Source organism: Zootermopsis nevadensis, unplaced genomic scaffold (assembly GCF_977971745.1).
Source record: "Zootermopsis nevadensis isolate Lab colony 2312 unplaced genomic scaffold, Znev_1.0 Znev_ptg000031l, whole genome shotgun sequence".
In the NCBI taxonomy this organism is placed as follows: Eukaryota; Metazoa; Arthropoda; class Insecta; order Blattodea; family Termopsidae; genus Zootermopsis; species Zootermopsis nevadensis.
Window position 1 is genome coordinate 5,893,873 of NW_028259163.1, and position 6,125 is coordinate 5,899,997.

At 37.5% G+C, this 6,125-nt stretch overlaps 1 protein-coding gene across 1 annotated transcript in view; it reads right to left on the reverse strand.

Moving 5' to 3' along the window:
- dmrt93B (doublesex-Mab related 93B) overlaps positions 1-2,910 on the reverse strand; it is a 152,941-nt gene extending 150,031 nt beyond the window's left edge. Inside the window, exons 1-2 of the mRNA XM_022073586.2 lie at positions 2,849-2,910; positions 2,267-2,516 (exon numbers count right to left, since the gene is read on the reverse strand). The gene's annotated coding sequence lies outside the window, so the exon portion shown is untranslated. The remainder of the gene's footprint in view (positions 1-2,266; positions 2,517-2,848) is intronic.
- Between the last annotated feature and the right edge of the window lie 3,215 nt (positions 2,911-6,125).

Genomic DNA, 6,125 nt, shown 5'->3' on the forward strand with positions numbered 1-6,125 from the left:
CGCTTGAGGGGAGAGTAGTATAGCTCCTACTCTTTCTTGACCTCAGCACTAGATGGGGGTGAGTGGTCAGCATCACAACCCAGCCGCGCTTTACCCCTGGGAAAGGACCCCGGTACCCATTGGACAGGGGGCTGGATGGGCCCCAGAGCCGGTCTTGATGCAGAGGCTATAAGAGAAATTCTCTGGTCCTGTCTGGGATTGAACCCTGGTCGTCCAGTCCATAGTCAGTAAGGATACTGACTGAGCTAATAAATTAAGTACACCATTTTAATTAACATAATTGTTAACACAAAAATGAATGCTGTTTTGATACCAAAGCAAAATTGACAACAAGATGAACTAGTGATGATAAACTATTACATCAAGATTAATGTTGCTATCTACCTACAAGTCCAAACAGTGTTATAACCCAGATCAACTCCTTCATCATTAGAACCTAAAATCTTATAAAGCAACACCAAATATTAGTTTTTGTCCACAATGACAGAAGCATTCAAACAGGCAGATTTTCCATCCTATTACAAGTCCAAAAGATTTATTGTCTTAGATCAGTTTTGAGCTCAAACAAGATGGGGCACCAACTAAATGTCTGAAAGAAGTTTTATTAAATGTCACATTAAAAAATAGCGTCAGGAATCCTCATACAAACTGCATGTGACTCCAAAAATAGAACTTTGAGGGCCTTGTGACTATGACATAGGGTGACTTCATGTTGTAGATAGAGGAGACGGCCTCTGGATATGGAAGGTAGCTGTGAATGTATTGAATAAGCATCCACTGACAGCCAACAAAGAGTGGTACATCAGTATAAGGAGTGGTCTCTCTCCTATGGCTCTCCGGTCCGTATTCAGTCCATGGCCTCCTCAATTCTCCTCTTCCATTCGGTCCTCTGTTAGGTCCGTCTGTTCGAGGCTTTGATTGAGGTTTCAAAACATCTTCCTTTTTAGCATTGTGACCAACCCCCAACCTGGAGGACCAGGGTACCTGTCTTAGTCTGACCTCTCCCCCTCGACCAATCTGGCTAAGGAGGCCCTACCAGTAGCTATGCTACCGCCAGCCTAGATAAGGAGTGGTCAGGGAGGCTAAAATCTTCCACTGTAAAAAATGACAATGTTACACAGAATCTGCACTTTTAAAGATTCACAAACAGTGACCCTTGTGAGATAAAGCAGTGCAAATTTGCAACATACATCATCAACGACTGTAATAATGTGCACAGTGGAAACACCATTCCAAATCAACTAACAATATCACAGGCAGTAAGATAACAGACAACTTACAGAACAATCTGAAAGAAGCATAATATTGCTGTAACAACAGGAGTGGAACATTGAGGTTAACTGTGTTAGTCTAGCCAACACTTTGAAAAAAAAACAATTGTGAAGTTCGTGGTTCACTGGTACTCCATGAGCTGGAAGGCAGAAGAACTGGTCAAATAATCAACTGTCTGCAGCTTCAGCCACCCACAGGTATTGTTAGCCATCTAGTTCAGGTTTACACTGGTCCTTTGCCAGGATAGACACAATTACAATACAGATGACATAGGGGTTGAGGGAAGAAGAATTGCATGACATTCAAAACTCTTAGATTAGCCAGTCTTAGGATGTTGACACACTTTAGTTCCTTGCTTGCTAGTGCTCGAAATTGAATGTTGCATTACATTTATTGTGATTTTTATTGTGTAACCTTTACGGTATACATGCCATGTTGACTTCTGATTGTGCACCATGAAAGATGAACTTTATGACTGTTGTACAGGCCTTACTAAAACTGCCATTTTCTAATGAGTTTTTTTAATAAATAAAATCACTGAAATATGCAGAAACCCCCCCCCCCCCACCTTCTTTCACAAAACTATTGAAAAAATCTAAGAATATGTTACGGCATTTTTCTGATTCTTGATACCAAATCGAACAACAATACTAAAAAACATAATGAACTTCTGTGACACCATAATAAATATTTTCATTGAGAAAAGTCGTTGCATGGAATTAAAGTACAAGGTGTAATAAAAATGGATGTTCAGTTGTCACTAACTACTTTTCCTAAGTTTATATTTCTGTCCTCTTTTATTTCATAATTTTGTTAATCTGTAGCTCAAATTTGCACAGTTATCTTGTACGATGTATACTCGATTCCCTGATTTTTCACGGCCCCCTTAACCGGAGACTTGGCACCAAAAATGTTTAAAAAGGCACATACCGCAACTGACATAACCTAACCTAATGAGAGGGGAAATAACATAATTATAATATTCATTACTCACATGGCACACAAGACGAGTTGTTTTGTTTCCTTTGCTGGAGTTTATACACAACTCACAAGAACAGTATCGGATAATCACACTCGTTAGGAATCCACACCATTCCTCCACGCATAAAACCATTACTACCGCTCAAAAACCAGCCGCAGTGGACATAGTAATATGCCAAGTATCGTTGTCAGTGATTCGATTTCCGTAAATTTTAGCATCATGTGTCATGAGCGAACGTAGCGTTGAGTAAGGATGGTGTGTCCTGAAAGTCGTACTTGACAACTTGTAATTTAAAAACAGGGGAATGTGCATATTTACAACAGACAGTTTATAAATTAATATGCATTGACATTAACGATCTATTTCTGTGCAGGCTCTTCGATTATATGAATCCTCATTATGTACTTGATACTTATCACATGCAACCTATAAAGTTCCGCATCGTTGATGTTGTACTTTTTTTAATTCAAAACAGCTTCATTGAAAATTATAGATGTGTTTATGATCTATGCCCACACAAATCTTCACGAATTTTGCCTTAGTAGTTAATTATGACTATCAAATATGAGCATTATATACATTTTGTGCCCCCACCTTGTTTTATTCTACACTGGAAAAAGAAAAACTCAACCACAGCTGTATATTCTTCAAAGATCTTTCACCACAGAAAATTTCAGTGCCCTGCATTTGATGGTTGCAGTGTGAAACTCATCTCAAATGTTTGCAATATAACATGTTTCTGTCAGTATTGGGAATTAAAAATTAAGGTGGTGTAGCATCCAGTGGCATGATGACTGTGTCAAAGTAAAATTTAAATATTTACATTGAATTGTTAGTTATTAGTGACATCCACACACACACAAACATTCTTGTTTGTGGATATATGCACAGTCATGATTATACCGTTTATCACTTATTCCTTTCAACTTTCTTATTGGTCATGTCTAATTATGCAAAACAATTTGAATAAGTTATAATGTGCACAAATTTTCTTTATCTGTGGTGCTTAATTGAGCAACATGTCATAAAGATATGTGGGGGTGGAGGTTTAGCTCTATGCATTCTTAACGGTGAATGCGAGCAGCCACTCATCTTCATTTAGTGCTTTTCACCCAGGCCGTTTTTCTACAATAAAAACTCTGGACCCCAAGAGCTGGTTTGGATATTGCAACAAAGAAAAATCTCAGCCCCTATCAGGAATCAAACCCTAGTTATCAAGCCCATAATCTAGTCACTATACTGACTGAATGATCCTGGCTCCACAAGTGGCTTTTTAAGAAATTTATAAATTATGATTTGACCTTCATGTACAATGGAGTTTACAGTGGGTTGACAGGATTAATTATGTGTAATTTAAAGTTATTGTACATATACAGATTTCCTTTAATAAACACGCCACTTGAGACTGCTGTGCCGAGAGATCCTAGCACTTTGATGTGGAACACTAATTGTACCCTGCTGATGCTGATAAAAGTAATACCAACAAAGGGTTATAACACCACTGAAGAAGCATGATCCTACCTGTGTTGTGGTGGGGCATGCTCAGGTGGATAGAGAGCCCACAGAATTTGTCATTCACTGTAGCCATTGTCCTGGAAGGTTCTGCAGGAACTTTAATTCCTGAGGAAGACTGTTGGAATCACACATTGCCTTGGCCATGTGAACCAGGGTGGACAGAGTACAGGCTACTCGATGGTGATGTTATTTTGGGTTCTGGATTCTCCCTGAGTTTGAAATGGAAGCCTCTCTTTTGTGCCCTGAATGAATAAACCCATCCTGTGGCCCTGGAAAGGGCTGACTTCTTCCCTTCTACCCTCCATCTGCTGCCTACTTGGAGTTTTGGGGCTCAATCTCTACCACATTGTCCTGATCAGCCCATTCCATCAAACTTCTGTTCTTGGCAACCTATATAATCCCTCTGATTCCCACCACCATCACTTCTAAAATACAAGGAGCTATACCTCCGCTACCCCTCCAAAGCATCTTTACGGCATGTACTTGGGTTAAGTTTTCATTTTTCTAGTGCAAAAACACAGTGCTATATATATTAAACAAGCTGTATTATTTTCCATAAAAATATGTTTCCTCATCATTTCACTATACTAACTGAGCTATCCCAGCAAATCTCTGACTTCAGTATATCGTTAATGTTACAAAGTAATATCAGAATTCCACTTACTAATAAAGCAATCATTAACAACAAGACAGTCAACATAACCTTTATAAAAAAAGGGTATTACTGCCAAACAATTATTTCTATTACATTTCTACAAAGTTATAGTCAAATTTCAATATACAGTGATGGTGTGTATATGTTACACATACAGAAAAGCTTACAAATGTAAGCAGCCAACAGGAAGCTTCCTTTCTTTAATATAATGCAATTGGCATCTCCAACATCAGCTGGACTTTAGAAGCATTTTGTAATGTAATGCAGTAATTCCACTAATATCTATACAACACAGATGATCTATATTCTATAACTCCCAATTACAGTCTTACTGCCCTATAAGTATATATTATAACCTTAATATTAACTTTTATTTTATTTTGGTACCACAAAATAATGTGATCTTCATATGCCTAATATCCTCTATAATTATCCACAAATGTTTTATAATCTGAACTCACACACTGGATCCATCAGCATGGTGAAAAAATCACCCCCAAATACATAAAGACATTTATATAATGGGCCATTCTTGCTCCTGGAGCTCATACAGTACATTAAGTACTTGTGTGCATGAAGATCATGTAAGTTTGATATTACTAGAAACAAATGTTTGGGAGCAAAATCCATTATAATAAAGGCTGTGATGAGAGTCTTATTATTAATAATTTCTATTGATCACATAACAGGACACAAAACTTTAAGTTACTAATAAGGCATTTCACAGTCTGAGAGTATCATATAGTTGCACACTTGTAAAATCTCAAAAAGGGTTTACAAACATTACTACCCAAGTACACAATTTTCACGCTCATATCACTGAAATTCCTTTATTAACTACCATAGCTGTGCAGCATTATTCATTAATTTATCTGTTTAATTGTTTAACTCTTGAGGACACATACAAGGTCTGATAAAACTGATGCTTGATCATTTAACCCTCCAGCGCTCGCATCCACCTTTGGAACGTCCTGACTCGCGTGTGAGCGCCGCGCCGCAACCCATCAATTGAGCAAATACTTAATCAGACTATTACTGACTTTTAATTTATTTAAGGAGTTACGATTAAGAGACTAATAAAATGTTAAAACATTGTATAAAAGTCCAATTGAAGGTTCGATTTCATCGATTGAAGTTTCTAAGCAGTCTCTTTGCCTAGAATAATTTTCTCTAATTTTATCCAGTTTTTTATTTGTGAATTTTGTGATATCACCCAGTAAATTATCTGGAAAAAATAGCTGCCAGCACTCGATCTCAGTTTTTCAGGTTTTTGCGTATCCTTTGACCCCAGGAAAGTGAGAGATAATGTTTTTCATTGGCGCCTTTTTACTTCTTCATAGGGGAAATTTTCAAAATTTAGTCTTTTTATCTTTACCAAGATAAAGATCACTTATTCCTGCATTGGAATCTTCATCTAAACTTTCAGCCGAGTTTTCTGATTGACTATCGTGATTCTCCTCTAGTGGTTCCTCATCAGAATTCTGACTATCATCGAATTCACAATCTATAATTTCTCCTGCACTCACTTGTTCTAATAACCACTTCAACTAAACATTTGGATCAGAAGATCTTGTTTTAGAAGCCATTATTGGTAAACGTGACCAATAGAGACGAAATTAACCCAAAGTTAAAAACAATTCACTTTGGAACACAAACACTCGCGTGTGAGCGGGCCGCCGCACTATGAGAATTCTAAAAGTA